This window comes from Felis catus, chromosome B1 (assembly GCF_018350175.1).
Source record: "Felis catus isolate Fca126 chromosome B1, F.catus_Fca126_mat1.0, whole genome shotgun sequence".
In the NCBI taxonomy this organism is placed as follows: Eukaryota; Metazoa; Chordata; class Mammalia; order Carnivora; family Felidae; genus Felis; species Felis catus.
In genome coordinates this window covers 46,037,961-46,053,537 of record NC_058371.1, presented here as the reverse complement: position 1 = coordinate 46,053,537, position 15,577 = coordinate 46,037,961, and positions in this window count along the sequence as shown.

The following is a 15,577-nucleotide window of genomic DNA, read 5'->3' as shown; positions in this document are numbered from 1 at the left end:
AGAAGATGCTGGAAAATCTCACGTCCCACACTGCCTTCATCAGTTTCCCTAGCATCAAACACAGATCTCTCAATACATGTTGATTACGTAGGGGAAAAAATGATCATGATTATCTTTCCCCCTGATAAACAAGTAGAAACAAATCCTCACTCAGGAATGAAAGTCTTATTTTTTCTACAAGTACAGTCTTTTAATCCTTAATAACCACATCCCCCCCCCCCAAATAAGCAAATGTAAAATATTTCGATGCATAGTGCATACTCTCATGTTATAAGTCTATTCATATTTTTGCATTACAGTAATTGGGTACCAATACCCTATACTCAATAACTATAATTAACTGGAAGTATCAAAAAAAGTGAGCAAATTAGGGGCGCCTGGTAGCTCAGTCAGTTGAGCATCCAGCTTCAGCTCAGGTCATGATACCACGGTTCGTGAGTTCGAGCTCCACGTCGGACTCGATGCTGTCAGTCCAGACCCTACTGTGGATCCTCTACCCTCCTCTCTCTCTCTCTGCCCCTGCCCTGCGCTCTCTCTCTCTCTCAAAAATAAATAAACATTTGAAAAAAATAAGTAAGCAAATTTGTTCATAGTCCTTTGGCATTTGAGTAGCTCATTCCAGCAAGTAGCAGTTTGTGAGGTATAAACTTTCTGCAAATCCAGATACCAACATTACTTCAAGAGTTAAACCAGGCTAGGTCTGTGTTAGCAGAAATGGATCTGCCAGTTTCTTTGGAGGCAGAAACTCAAGAAGGGGGAAGGGCTTCTCAGATACTCTCCCACAAATCAATCCTCCAAATAAAAAATGGTATAATGTGAATCTCCCTTTCCATTCCTAAATGATTATGAATAGAAAGAGGATCCTAGAGAGAATATATTTAGAAGTATAATTCAACCTTGAAAATATTTCAGCATTTCTGATTCCTTGTGGTGGATTTGCTTTGTGACATTCCATTGTGCTGTCTTCCCCTGTCAACTCTTTATCCATATGGATCTCTGATTTCTCTACTCCAGGGCATGATTAGCCAAACTCTGTCTTCTCTCCTGAAGTGTTGCAAGGATGAGTAAGTGAGGAGCTGTCAGGGGCCTTGGGAGATAAGATCTATTTAAATGTGAGGATATTACTGAAATCGTCACCACCTGGTTGGCGAAAGGCTAAATCTCAGAGCAGCAGCCATATTTGCCAATCATGTCAGAGAGATTGAAATGTGATGCCCAGTGAAGCAGGACGCTTGCTTTAACTACAAGATGAGAGCAAGAAAAGAAATATGAAAAAGGAAAGCACTTCCCAACTGATTTGGAAAGCCAACTGTATTTTGTTGGAAAGATAAAAAGGGTATTTAAGGCACATATTTGATTATCAGTTTATTCTTTCTTTCATGACATCTCTTGTCACTACATTTTTTTTAAGTTTATTTATTTATTTTGAGAGAGAGAAAGAGAGAAAGGGGCAGAAAGGGAGAGAGAGAATCCCAAAAGCAGGCTCTAGGTTGTCAACACAGAACCCCACGCAGGGCTTGAATTCACAAAATGTGAGATCATGACCTGAGCTGAAACCAAGATTCAGATGCTTAACTGACTGAGCCGGCCAGGTTGCCCCTATTTTGTTTTGAGTTAATACTTTTCTTTGGTAAAATTGTTAAATCATACTGCATGGACTCAGAATTGGTCACAAATGGAGTAAGAGTAGCTTTAATTTACCTTGACATTGTCTCCATGTTTTTTTTTTCAACGTTTATTTATTTTTGGGACAGAGAGAGACAGAGCATGAACGGGGGAGGGGCAGAGAGAGAGGGAGACACAGAATCGGAAACAGGCTCCAGGCTCCGAGCCATCAGCCCAGAGCCTGACGCGGGGCTCGAACTCTCGGACAGCGAGATCGTGACCTGGCTGAAGTCGGATGCTTAACCGACTGCGCCACCCAGGCGCCCCTTATTTGCTTTTAAAAAAAGTCTATGTATCTTTATTAGATTGTACAAAAAGGTCCAAACTAGTTAAGACAGTAAGATCTTTGTAAGAAGTATCAAATGTTTTTGAAATTCCCAACACTAATCTGAATTTCAGTGTTTGTTTTGAGTTGTTTAAACTTTGCAGATTTTCATTTTGTTTCTGTAATCCAAATTGTTATAAGTACTGACACATAACATCAATTTGAAAATATCCTCAAGGGCAGCCCTTTAACGTTTCAAATTCACCTTGTCCAAAAGTAGTTGTATTTGTGCAGCGTGTGTGTGTGCGCGCACGCGCGTGTGTGTGTGCGTGTGCGTGTGTGTGTGTGTGTGTGTGTGTGTGTGTGTGATACATGCTGGGGTACTGTTCACATGGTTATGTTTTACCCCTTTGGAACTCTTAGGGTTTTGTGTTGTAATGGCTGGCGTGGTAGCCAAAAACGTTTTACTTCACCAGAGACCGTTTTTGTGGTCGAAATGCACATTCCTTTTCCTGCTTGAGAACCCAGTCTGCCTGATGTCATCACTTGACCCTCCACGGAGTTGGGTGTGTTAGTCAAAGAAAGGGTGAAAGCAACAGTCGGGTCCGTAATGATGAGACTACTGACTTGGTTGGGAGGATCCTTAGTCATCACCTGCCTCTTCATTTTACTGATGAAAAAATTAAGCTCAAAAACAAAACAAAGCAAAACAAAACAAAACACATAACATATTCAAGCTCCTGGAAAATGGAAAGTGGAGCAAAAGAATACCGGTCAGGGGCGCCTGGGTGGCTCAGTCAGTTAAACGTCTGACTGTGGCTCAGGTCATGATCTCACAGTTTATGAGTTTGAGCCCCATGTTGGCCTCTGTGCTGACAGCTCAGAGCCTGGAACCTGCTTCGGATTCTGTGTCTCCCTCCTTCTCTCTGCCAACCTCTCTCACTCTCTCTCTCTCTCAAAAATAAACATTAAAATTTTTCTAAAGTACCAGTCAGGTGCATCTGAACCCAGATTTTCCACAAACATCTCCATGAGCTGTTGGTGCCACTCATGAACTCGGTGGGAGCCATCCCTGAGCTCTTTTTTGCCATTCATTAATGGCATCACTGTTTAAAAGGTATCTGTCAAGGATAAGTTGCTCTCAGAGAATGACACTTCTCTCTGGAGTCTCCTCATAGAGTGAGAAGTTCTATTGTTTAATCCTAGGGGGCTTAAATTTCATTTAAACTTAAGTTTCCCTCCCATCCAGAATGAACACATGAAAGGCCCCTGGGTTCCTCTGTGGAGCTACTCCCATGGGGCTGCTCCAACCTTTGGTAAAACCTTTTCATTCTCAAGGGAGGAATAGAAGCAGAAGAGAAATCATCAAGACATATGCATATCAGACGACTGTTTTCAATTGACCCGTGTCCTCATTTTGCTTATGAAGGAAATAGGTCAGAAAAATAGTGCCCAAAATCCAGCTCGGTTGCTTTTTGAGACAAGCAAAAGATGGAGACCTCACTTCTCTCTCTCCCCAATTTTAGTTTTTACTTTATTTTATTTTCATTCTCAAGTTAGTTAACATACAGTGTAGTCCTGGCCTCCGGAGTAGAACCAGTTCATCACTTATATATAACACCTAGTGCTCATCCCAACAGGTGCCCTCCTTAGTGCCCATTATCCATTTCCCCATCCCTGTCAACCCTCAGTTTGTTCTCTGTATTTAAAAGTCTCTTATGGTTTGCCTCCCTGTCTGTTTTTATCTTTTTTTCCCCTTTCTTTCCCCTATGATCCCCTGTGATCATCTGTGAAGTTTCTCAAATTCCACATAAGAGTGAGATCATGTGATTATCTGTCTTTCTCTGACTGACATATTTTGCTTGGCATAATACCCTCCAGTTCCATCCACATTGTTGCAAATGGCAAGATTTAATTCTTTTTCATTGGTGAGTAGTATTCCATCATCTTAATCCATTCATCAGTTGATGTACATTTGGGCTCTTACCATAATTTGGCCATTTTAACCCTGAGGAAATTAAGGTCCAGAGAATTTGTATCACTTTTATACATCTCTGCTGTTGTCTAGACAGTATCTCTTTAGCTCACTTTAAAAAGATGAACTTTGAACTCTGAGGTTAGATTATAAGAAATATTGGTGCCTAAAGAAACCTATTTTAAAAGATATCATCAACCTTCCCTAATTTAGACCAAACTCATCATGATAACCTGGATTTTCAAAATGAAGACTCTATGCATTTAGGAGAATTACGTTACGGCTAAGCCCTCAGGTGTCACACTGCACAATTCACCCAATGAGTCACTATCTTCTTCTGTTCATTCTCCATGATTTTCCCTCCCAAAGCTGAGAGCTTGTTTAAAGATGGCAGACTTCTCTTTACGGAGAATCATATGTAATTAGGAATATAAATGCAGTGTCAATTCCCTTCTAAAGCCTGCACATCAGCATCTAAGTGCCATTTGTTAAAGTTCATAGGAAACGAATTAGAGCTGAGAACTTTTTAGATCTATGTTAATATAGTCAATTCTCATTTATGTGTGGTAAACTTATAAACTTTGAGAAGGGGTGGAACATAATTCTATTAGAAACATACACTTTCTAATTTTGTAATAGCACACTTTCAACTACTCACCAACTTTTTTGTTTTTCTTTCCCATCGACAGTACTGAAATATGGCCAAGTGAATTCCACTCAAACATTATGCAACCTTTATGTCCAGGTTACCAGCTCTCTTCCCAATTGCTTAGCTATACGGTAGTTTCTAGCAGTTCTGAGAGTGTAGCCTGTAGCCTTGTGTTTCCTGTGTGGGCTACTTTATTACCTCTTAAATGAAGTAACGATTAGAAAACATTGATTTACATAGCAGGGTGGCTCTCAGATAAAGAAGCAATAAAACACAATCATCATTGGTATGAAAACTGAGCTTACAGGTCATGTTGGAAAAGGCCTGAAGCATGAACAGCAGCCACATGCTCCAATTTCATGAAAGCATAGTCATGGAAATTGGCGATAATAGTCCGGAACATCATCATGCCATGAACTTACACCCTAGTATTTCTGTAGTGAGGACAATTTTTGGAAGTATTTTACTGATTACCAATTCATGTTTTTCTTTCCTCTGTTTTGTTCCCACCATTAAAGCTAGGGCATGAAGATTGTCGAACCAAGGGAATGGATAACAATATATTTTTTTAAAAGGTCTATAATTAGAGAAGAGAAAAATCTGATAGAACCGGAGGTAAAGGAGGAAGAGGTAAAAAATGTCTAGTAGTGAGAGGGGAAGTGGGGAAGGAGCACAAGGAGCAAGATGTCAGACTTGAGTTCTCTGCTTTTGTCTTGAGATCAAACACCTTTAGAATAAAGGGAATAGAATATCTAGGATGTCCTGAGAAAGTTCCAGTGGATGATCTTACTTCTCACTTCTTGGGGCATATGGGATTGAGAGGAAGATTAAATCAGCCCTAGAACATAGTTTCATCCTCACCACTGTCATCGCTATTTTCATGAGTGGAACGTCATTCATTTCAACTTGCTACATTCCTGCAATAGATAAGACAAAGCAAACAGCATAGCTGATGGTTTTAGGCTAATACCTCATGTGGATATTAACAGTGACTTTTTTGGTTTACTCCATGAACAAGTTAAAAATATATATCTGGGGCACCTGAGTGGCTCAGTCAATGGCCAACTCTTGATTTAGGTTCAGGTCATCACCTCATGGTTCATGGGTTCGAGCCCTGTGTTGGGCCCTGCACTGACAATGAAGAGCCTGCTTGGGATTCTGTCTTCCTCTCTCTCTGCCCCTCCCCTCCTCTCTCTCTCTCTCTGTCTCTCAAAAGTAAATAAATAAACATTTAAAAATATACATAAAAATAAAATTATATATCTACTTTTCTTCTCAGAAACAATTGATGTGCTGCACAAATTAATAAGTTAAATGGCAATGTGGATTGAGAGCTAAGTGTACATATAAGCACTTTTCAATTAATGCACCTATTATGGAAAGCAGCCAAAGCAGAGAATCCACAAGAGAATCTCTTTATAACCTGAGGCTCTGCCAAAAGGGGGTCTGACATTTTGTTCATGCTTTGACATCTGTTCATCCACTGGCTAGCTTGGTGCTATCATACACTGGGGACAGGATAACCAGGAGGCCAGGGAGTGCTTGAGCAAGAAAGGAAGCAAGAGAAGGGGGTTGTGGTTGGGTACGTGTGATGCATGCATCAGACAGACAGCACGGGAGAGCACAAACTTCTTCCAGGAGGTCACTGGCCACACCAGTTCATCCTCTGCTACAGGAGTCTGAAGGGGTGTGTTTTTTTGAATCAGTTATGATAATAGTGCTGTCTTAAATGAATAGAACTACTGTTTTCTTTTTCTTTTTATTTCAACAAAGTGCATGCATGTGAACAAAGGAGGGGCAGAGGGAGGTAGGGAGAGAGAGAGAGAGAGAGAGAGAGAGAAAGTGAGAGAGAGCATCCAAGTAGGCTCCACACTCCAAATGAAGGACTAGATCTCATGGTCATGAGATCATGACCAGAGCCATAATCAAGAGTTGGAAGCTTGGGATGCCTGGGTGGCTCAGTAGATTAATCATCGACTCTTGACTTTGGCTCCAGTCATGATCTCATGGTTTGGTTCATGTGCTCAAACTCCGTGATGGGCTCTGTGGTGACAATGCACAGCCTGCTTGGGATTCTCCCTCTCCCTCTTTCTGTCCCTCCCCCGTTCATTCTCCCTCTCTCTCTCTCTCTCAAAATAAATAAATAAACATTAAAAAATTAAGACTTGGACGCTTAACCTACAGAGCCACCTGGGAACCCCTAGAACTACTGTTTTAATAAACAAACATAATTGAAGATTACAAAATAAGACTTCATGTTCATAAACCTTCTATTCGTCAAGAAATTGGAGTGGGAAGTCAGCAGAGCAGAACTGATAACAGTGGATAAACAAAACATTTTCATGATTGTACCCCTATCGGTTGAACACCCTCACTATTGGAAAGCAGCTGTTCTTGATAGGATTCAGCCTTTGCACTTGAGTCTTTTGTTCACAATGTTAATGTACTAAGAAAAAAGCATCTTTTCACAATAGTATCGATGAAACTTCAACCCAACCCATACATAAAATTTTGGAATCCTGTTAGTGGAATCCAAAATTATGAAGATTTACTGTGAAGCAGTATAAAATCCAAACTCAATCCAAACTAAAAGAGTCCATTATCATATTCAAAGTAATAGTTTTAACTGAGTGTTTTGTCCATGTAATTGTCTAACAGTGCAGACTTGTAATAATTCTCTAGGCAGTGGATATTAAAAATTAAAAAAAAATTAAAAAACACCTTCTGTAATTTCCTTCTGCCTTTTTCCCTTTCGTTCACTCAGGGAATAAGTGAATTAAATATGCTAAAATATACATCACAATTTCCTCCCCACCCCATGAGCTCAGGTGTGGCTATTCTCAGAAATTATTGCCTTCCTTCTTTTTACATGCATTGATACACAGAGCTACTGTGAACTGACATTGGTTGGAGAGGAGGAAAACTTCAGGTTCAAAGGCATTTTTTTTTAAAGAGCAACCAAATGTCTTTGCTTACTAATCTTTAAAGAGACAACACTTGGGGCACCTGCATGGCTCAGTGTGTTAAGCATCCGATTTGGCTAAGGTCATGATCACGTGGTTCATGAGTTTGAGCCCCACTGGGCTCTCCACTGAGAGCATATAGCCCACTTCTGGTACTCTGTCTCCCTCTCTTCTTTGCCCCACCCCCGCTGGAGCATGTGTGCACAAGAATGCACTCTCTCTCTTTCTCTCTCTCTCTCTCATTCTCTCTCTCTCTCAAAAATAAACATTAAAAAAATAATAATGACACAACACCTGAGCAGTATATTTGGTGAGCTTGTGCTAGCAAGAATGGTTTTGCAAACAGAATCTATTATGATGCATTACAACTTCCCAGACCAAGGAATAATGCCCTTTCTGTTATTCTTTGAGGTCTCAAGGGCCTTTTTCTTAAAGGCTGAAGCCTAAGAATGACCCTACAAATGCACGAAGGAGAGAATCTTTGGCCTGTCAGAGGCGTTGATGAAAGTTTTGTCTGTTTCACTGTGGATGCGGTGGAAATATTCTGTTGATTCCAGGGGATATTCAGCTGTTTCTTAGTTCAGATAAATTTGACCTAAATGTTTTTACTCAGAAAAAGTAAAGAAAGGAAGAGCGAATGAAAGAAGACTGAGCTTACCTCTAGTGTGTCCTTGGTAAAACCAATGAAGGGCATCTCTGTAAACCCATCACCCTCCTACTCTTTTTTGGTTTGATCCAGAGCAGTAAGTGTGAGGTGTGGTCGCTATCGAGAGGAACAAAACAACATATGACATGGAGCTCAGGGATTTAGTACCAAAAGAATTTAGTACCAAAAGGCGGACCAAAAGAATTATTGGGAAGAAAATACTGATACCAGAAGGCAAATTCTAGAAAAGACCTCACATGAGATGGGAAGGGGGCTGATCCACAATTGGATCCTGGGACAGGGAAACAAAAAATGATATCGATGGAAAAACTGCTAGTATTAAAATAAAATCTGGCGTTGAGTTAATGTATCTGCATTAGTTCCTTAGTTTGGACAAATGTACTGCAGTAATGTAAGATCACATCCGGAGAAATTGCAATTGGGTGCGTATACAGGGACTCAGCCCTATCTTTGCAACTTTTCTGTAAGTCAAAAATGATTGCAAACAAAATGTTTATTCTGAATTATTGCAAATAAATATTCCATTTAACAGAAAGCAGAAGCTTTCAGAGACCATTACCCAATCTCCTACAGTGCCAGTGCTCTGGGGCACTTTGAAATTCTGTCTTGCAAAAACAATGTTCAGTGATCTGTTGGGTCCTTAAATGAGTAGACTGGGCAACAAGCCATAGCCTTCTATTTTGTTTGAAAATGAAACAAACAAACCTGTCTCATTCTAATGGTGTGCATCATAAGAGTGACAAATGCAGTAGGGATAGTCAGAGCCTGGAATGTTTGCAACCACAGGCTTCTGTCTTTGGAGATGGGCACTGAGACTATAATCTTCCAGTCAACGAGGCAGAGATACTGGAATGATAGCAGTATAGAGTCCCAGCAGCAAAGTAGCCTTCATGTCCTGACAGAGTCCAAGTGAACTCAGAGAAATCTGCTGAGATTCTAAGGGAAACAGTAGCCTATTCTGTACTTCAGTTTGCCTAGCCATTAAAGGGCAGAGTATGTTGCCGGTAGACACTTTCAGAATGAGCCCAGTTAAACAAGCTGTTCTCCCTGTGATAGATGTGCCCTCCTCAATGTCACCTGCTTGCCCTCCAGATACTGAGACATTCCAGTTTCCTTAGTAAGCTCTGTATTGTATGGCGATAGAATGGACGATTACCCAGATCGATGATCTGAAGGAGGGCAAAAGGCCAGGTGGTCCAGAAACACTGTCCTGCTAAAGCTAGAAAGGCCTCGTAATTCTCATCACTCACTCCTAGAAAGCATCTTGTAAAATGTTGCTTCACTGGAACAATGTGTCTGCAAACAAACCATTGATGTTCCACTAATAGGGAAAGATTGAGAAAGATCAAGAATCTCAAAACAGTTTTGATTCATGGAGGGTAGGAAAGGGGACAACCTGAAGCTGAGGACATTTATGACTCCTCCATCTGCCTTTCTAGTGTCATATTTCATCACTTGCTCAGACCTTCATACATACCCTGTTCTCATTCACTGTGAGCTTGAGATTGAGGGCAGAAATACTTCCAGGTAAGAGCTAGTACCAGAAAATTCCTGAAAAAGGTCTCAACAGTGGAACATTTGGAACTGTTAAGAGAAGGTGACAGATAATGCTATGTGGATCTGCCTAGGGCTCTGTATCCCTCTTTCCAAAAATGGATTCCATTTTCCCAGGGAGGGACTTTTCTCTCCAATCACTACACAGACAGGACACAATAGTTGGGAGCCATCAGATCTGTAGTCTAATTCAAGGAGGATATAGTTGGTTTTTTCCCCTGAGCTGTCTTCATCATTTGTCAAGGAATAGAAGACCTTCAACTTTAAGACAAAGTCCAAAACTGGTTAATTAGAATACTTGTATGTCTAATTAAAATTGAGAATGGCTCCTAATTATCAATTTCATTAGCATTAATTATTATTTCAAGTGGATAACCATAGATTATTGCCATAGATTAAAGTGCATTTTAAGGTCAATTCACAAAGGTTTTTTTTTTCTTTTTTCTTTCTTTTTTTTTTTTAACACACAAGCACAGAGAACTTGCTAGTAGGCACCTATCTTATTCAGGGTTCAACATGCTTCTATTGGAAATTATGATTTTCTATCTGTAGTGAAATGACTTTAAAATTCCAATAGCTTTCCCAAGGGCAGAATATTGATATTTACCTCTCTTTGGAAAGACATGCTTCACCCTGGGAGTGCTTACAAATGTTGCCTAAATTAGCTATCTTTATAACGAAGCTGACGGAGTCAAAATTGATCATACTGAACAATTCCTGTAAGTGGCAATGACAATTTTGATCCCCCTACAGTTTTTCCATGGAGTGACAGCATTGCCCTCTATCTCAAATTCCAAAATGCCAATAAATAATCAACCAGCAATGGAGGACCCTTAAAAAAGAATAAATATTGAAGAATGTACTAAATTTTGATCTAGGTAGTTATGAGGAAATACATATATGTAAAACTGTCATGTGGTACAAATAAGATATGTGTGGTCTACTGTATCTATGTTAAATTCACAAAAATGAAGTCAAAATAAGTGTAAGAGAAGAGATGCATGCAAAAAAAAATAGAGTATTCTCTTAAGAATTTCAATTTAAATATGTCCATCTTGTTTCCAAAATTTTCAAAGTTCTGATACACAAATTTATTTGACTTTATATGGGATGTATTAGTGGAAGATAGGAATTTAGTAGGTTGCTGAAGTATGGATACATGCTTTGCCATTCTTAACCACTCAGCTGGTCATTTCTCCCAACTCTCTAGTATTCTGTTTCTTTAGAACCCTGTGATATACCTGTTATATTACATACCATATTATGTGGCAATTACTAAATTTATTGTCCATCTCTTTGACTAGATAATAAACGAGCGACTGTAGTTGGTGGTTGATTTGTTATTTATTTATTTATTTATTTATTTATTTATTTATTTATTTCCACTATCTAGCACAAGGTCTGGAACATAAGAAATGCTTGATTCTGATCGTTGAAATAAATAGTTTTATGGGGATAAAATTTACATGCCATAAAAATGATGAGTTTGAAAACTGCTTCAGGCATGTAAGCATCACCACCATCTAGATACAGAAAAGTTCCTTCTGTCTAAAAATGTCCCCTAGTGTCGGGTGCAGTCAATGGCTTCCTCCTAGGTCATCACCCTGGCAACCATGAGTCTACCTTCTGCTACTAGGTTTTAACTTTCCAGCATTTTATGTAAATGGAATCGTGATGCATGTAAATTCTATCCCTATCTTCTCTAATTTAGAATAATGCTTTTGTGATTCATCCATGTTGTTGAATGTATCAGTAGTTCATTACTTCTTATTACTGAATTTTTGGTGTATTGTATGGTTATACCACAATCAGTTTATCCATTCAACACTTGATGGGGATTTGCATTGTTTAGATTGTTTCCAGCTTTTGTGGCTTTTTGAAATCTACTTTGAATCAGGGCCCCTGGGTGGCTCAGACCGTTAAGCATCTGACTCTTGATTTTGGGCTCAGGTCATGATCACACCGTTTGTGAGTTTGAGCCCTGGAGTCGGCTCTGTGCTGACAGTGGGAGCCTGGTTGACACTCTCTCTCTTTCCCTCTCTCTCTGTCTCTCCCCTGCTCATGCTCTCTCACAAAATAGATAAACTTGAACAAATCTACTCTGAACACACAGATCTATGTGGATATATGTCTTCATTTCTCTGGGTTAATTTCATGGGGGTGTGGTTGCTGTGTTGAATGGGTATGGGTATGCTTACATCAGCACAAAACCACCAAACCGTTTTCCAAAATGGCTTTGCTAGTTTGCATTCCCATCAACCACATGTGAGAACACCAATTGCTCCTTATACCTTACTGGTATTTAGCCATTCTAAGCAGTGTGTAGTAGTACCTCATTTTGGTTTCACTTCTATTGCTTTATTTTTTAAATATATATATATATATATATATATTTTTTTTTTTTTAATTTGAGAGAGAGAGAGAAAGCGAGAAAGCATGAGTGGGAGGACAGGGAAAGAGAGAGAGAAAATATTAAGCAGTGTCAAAGTTCAGTACCCAGCCAGACTTGGGGCTCAAGCCCATGACCCTGGGATCATGACCCCTGTCGAAATCACGAGTCAGACGCTCAATTCTCTGAGCCACCCAAATGTCCCTATTGCTTTACGCATTTGAGTTAACTTTTATTTTCTTGATGAAGAGTAATGATGAACTTTCTGTGAGCTTTTTGTCATTTGTATATCTTTACTGGTAATAGATCTATTCAAATCTTTAGCCTATTTTAAAATTTGGGTTGTTGGCATTATTATTGAGTTGTAAAAGTTCTTTGGGCATTTTGGATATAAATATTTTATCAGATATGTTTTATAAATATTCTCTTCTAGTCTGGGGTTTGCCTTTTAATTCTTTTGACAATGGGGTCGCCTGAGTGGCTCCATCGTTTAAGCAACTGACTCCTGATTTCAGCTCAGGTCATGATCCCAGGGTCATGGGATTGAGCCCTGCATCTGGCTCCATGCTGAGAGTAGAGCCTGCTTAAGATTCTCTCCCTCTCTCTGCACACCTCCCTTGCTTGTGCTCTCTCTCTTTCTGGCAAAATAAACTATAATAAACATTTAAAAAAAAAAGATTCTCTCTCCTTCTCCCTCTGCCCCTCCCTGATTCGCATGTATGCACATTCTCTCTCTCAAAAAAGAAAATTCTTTGACAATGGCTTTCAAATTACTTTTTTAAATTTTGATGAGTCTAATTTATAATTTTCTGTAATTCACGCTTTTTCATAGCTACCATACTGCCCTGGTTTTCTATTTGTCCATTGGCCTTTCTTTTTCTTTTCCCTCTGTGCTGTCTTCTGTTGGAACAATTGAGTGATTTGTGTGGTTTTATTTCCACTGTTGACTTACTAGATATACTGTTTTACTTTTTCATTGTTGCTTTATGATTCACAATTTACATTTTTTACCTTATCATACCTGAAGGATAGCAAAGGCAAAAGTAGTCTTTTCTGACTTCCCTTCAGAGAGTTGAGTTAAGGAAGCTTCACAGCCAGGTGGGTGATTCATGGGTTACACTGCGATGTTGCATAAACAAATGTCATCACAAACTTTCATACCTGCTATTTGTTCTTACTGAAATCCCCTTTTTTCCCCATAGAATTCCTTCCTCCCTCTTTCCTTTTCCTTTTGCATATAAACCCCACCTTCAGCCTGATACTCCCACACATATATGTAAGTGAACTTTGTCTTTTCTCCTGTTAATCTATTGCCAGTTAACTTGTAGACCCCCAACCACTGCACCTAAGTTGGTAGAGGAAAGGTCTTTCTTCCAAACACAGCCTTTCAAATAATATTGTAGCTTTTTGCAAATAATATCAGAACCTTTGAGAAGCATATATTTTTCCTTCTTCTATACTTTGTCTTATTGTCAAGTATTTTATTTTTGCATGTTATAAACCTGGCCTATTTTTATTATGTTGGCTCTAAGCAGACAATTATTTTTTAAAGAGATTTTGCAAGGAGAAAAATATATATTTACTCAGCTCATTTTTGTTACCAGCATTATCCATTGCTTTGTGTATGTGATTCTGCCTGAAAAACTTTCTTTAACATTTCATGTAGAGCATGTCTGCTGGGAATGGCTTTTCCCAGATTTTATTTGTCTGAAAGTATTTCACTTTCATTTTTAAAAAATATTTTCACTGGATTAAAAAAAACCTCTAGGTTGACAGGTTTTTTTTCTTTAAATATTTAAAAATGTTCCTCTATCGTCTCTAGCTTGCATAGTTTCTTATGAGCAATATGTCATCAATCTTGCTTTTTAAAAAATGTATTTGTTTGAGTTCAAGTTAGTTAACATACAGTGTAGTGTTGGTTTCAGGAGTAGAACCCAGTGATTCATCACTTACATGTAACACCCAGTGCTCATCCCAACAAGTGCCCTCCTTAATACCCATCACCAATTTCCCCCACCCCCATCAACCCTCAATTTGTTCTCTGTGTTTAAGAGTCTCTTATGGTTTGCTTCCCTCTGTGTATTTACATATTTTTCCTTTCCTTCATCTATGTTCATCTGTTGTGACTCTTAAATTTCACATGAGTGAAATCATGTGATATTTATCTTTCTCTGACTTATTTTGCCCATCACCCATTTACCTCATCCCCCCCACCTACCTCCCCTCCAGCAACCCTCAGTTTGTTCTCTGTATTTGTCTCTTAATGGTTTGCCTCCCTCTCTGTTTTTATCTTATTTTTCCTTCCCTTCCCCTATGTTTATCTTAAATTCTACATACTAGTGAAATCATATATTTGTCTTTCTCGGACTGACTTATTTCACTTAGCATAATACATTCCAGTTCCATCCACGTTGTTGCACATGACAAGATTTCATTCTTTTTGATTGCTGATCACTCTTGCTTTTTAAACTTTGTAGGTAATATGTCTTTTCTCATCTGTTTTTAATATTTATCTCTTTATCACCGGTTTTCCACAATTTAATTATAATATTCCTTGGTGGGTGGTTTTTTTTTATGTTTATTCCTCAGGAAATTTGTAGAGCTTTTTGAATCTATGAGTTTGCAGGGTTTTTTTTTTTAAATGAAATTTGGAGTATTTTCAACATTCATGTGTGCAAATCTTTTTATTCTTCCCTTTCTGGAGATCACATTACCCATATGTTAGATTTCATGGTATCATCCTACAAGTCATTGATGCCTTTTCTTTGTTTTTTTCTTTTCTTTTTTCTCTATACTCCATTTTGAACAACTTTTACTGTTATGTCTTCAGATTTACCCATCTTTTCTTTGGTATTATCTAATCTGGTCTTAAATACATCAAGTATATGATCCACGATTAATCCTACCCAGTGTGTTTGCCATTTCAAATATTGTATTTCTCATCTCCAGAAGTTTTGTTTCAACCTTTTTTGTATCATTTGTGTCTCTCCCAGTCATATCCACATGTTCCACTATTGAGAATATTGAGCATATTTATGATAGCTGTTTTAATATTTGTATCTACTAAATTTATCACCACTACCATTTCTGACTCAGTTTATATTGATTGATGTTTCCACTCTATCTTATTTTCCTACTTGTTGGAACACCTAGTAATTTTCTGTTGGATATCAGTGCAATATTATGATTTATAAGAAATATATATGGGGTTATTCAGGTGACCAAATATGAGATCTATATATTTGGTCTCCATTCACAGTTTCTGGCTCACAGCTTCCAAACTCTTGGAATTTCTTGAGCAATAAAAGCAATGGGAACATCTTCTGTTATAAATTTAGTCTTTTGTCTTCAGTTCCTAAAATCATTTAGAGCCATAAAGTTGAAATAGGTGTCTTATTATTTGTAACAAGATCCTTCCCACTACAACCAGGTTTATGTTAGTGAGGTGAC